The sequence below is a fragment of the Fulmarus glacialis genome, unplaced genomic scaffold, assembly GCF_000690835.1.
Source record: "Fulmarus glacialis isolate BGI_N327 unplaced genomic scaffold, ASM69083v1 scaffold10365, whole genome shotgun sequence".
Taxonomy (NCBI): domain Eukaryota; kingdom Metazoa; phylum Chordata; class Aves; order Procellariiformes; family Procellariidae; genus Fulmarus; species Fulmarus glacialis.
The window spans coordinates 1-1,243 of NW_009211157.1; the positions used below are offsets into that span (position 1 = coordinate 1).

Genomic DNA, 1,243 nt, shown 5'->3' on the forward strand with positions numbered 1-1,243 from the left:
GATCTCCCGGAGAGCGGCCGGGAAAGTTGAATTTCCCCGGGTGCCCTTTGTCTTTGCGGGGCGAGGGCCGGGGGGCGGCCTGGGCCGTGTAGAGGAGAGGAGGGCGTGAGGGAAGCGGCGCCAACTTCGAGGCGCGGGGGGGGCCGGCCCGTGACAAATTTACGTTTTGTATTTCCATGGTAACCCCCCGGTGGGAAACGGGCGGTGTCTGAAATCGGTGCTTGTGCCTGGCAGGGAGGCGTTGAGCGTGTGTGGAAGTGTCGGCGTTAAGCCAGGCTTTCCTGGGCCACCCTGAGCACGGCCATCGCGGCCCTCTCTCATGTGGGCTCTCTCCCGCAGGCCACCGACGCGCCATCCCCGAGCTCCGAGACCGGGCAGTTTTCCGTACGATGCGACGGGGAGAGATATGACGACGGCATCCCTGAGATACTCCCGGCGTGTTCTCGCTAAGGTACGGCCGGCTCCTCGCGTGGCGGTGCAGTGCTCGTCAGGCACGGCTTGTATAAGCAGTTGGCATTGGTGCGGGGAAGTAACGTTTGGAGCATGTATTTGGGGTTTTTCTCTGTAATGCTGGCATATGACACCCATGTTAATGGCAACCGGGATGGACTGGGATGTGGAGTGCTAAAGGATTTGTTGGTTCCAAAAGCCATTTAGGATTGTGATGGTTCCTGGGTTTATAGACGATCCTAAAATTGTGTGCATAGACAAACATCGTTTCTTACCTTTCCTTACTGTAATCTTTCAAACACAGTATGTCCTCTTGAGAGAAATACCCATATGTGTTTGTAAAATACTGACCTCCTGCATTTTCAACAAAAAATTAACTTTCTGTCTCTTTGTCCAGTTTTGGCCTTAGTATTTTATTGATTCTCCTTTCCTTCTCTGTTTTTTTGGTATTTTCTAAGTACTTGGGGATTTCTGTTACAGACCATCGAGTGATCCCAAACATGTAAAGTATCTGTTTTAAAGTACATAAAAATATTTACTGGATTACAGATTTGCATGTATGTTTTTGAGAGTTTTAAAGCGCAGGTGCTGTATTGACTTTACCGTCTTACCTATACCCTATCTGATGGAGTCCTGAGCAAGAAGAAGTCCTGTGGACTTCTGCACAGCTGTGGCCCTGTGCAACCACAGCTGCTTTGTGGCTCTGTGAAAAAATGCTCTTAACTAAAAAACCTGACTGCAGTATGTTAATTGTTGTAGTTGCTGCAGTAGTTGCTACTTTAGCCTGAGAGCC

General features: G+C 50.1%; 1 protein-coding gene across 1 annotated transcript in view; it reads left to right on the forward strand.

The window, feature by feature from the left end:
- The first annotated feature begins 369 nt into the window (after nt 1-369).
- Nucleotides 370-1,243, forward strand: part of VPS54 (vacuolar protein sorting 54 homolog (S. cerevisiae)) — a 52,585-nt gene continuing 51,711 nt past the window's right edge. Inside the window, exon 1 of the mRNA XM_009577429.1 lies at nt 370-451. The gene's annotated coding sequence lies outside the window, so the exon portion shown is untranslated. The remainder of the gene's footprint in view (nt 452-1,243) is intronic.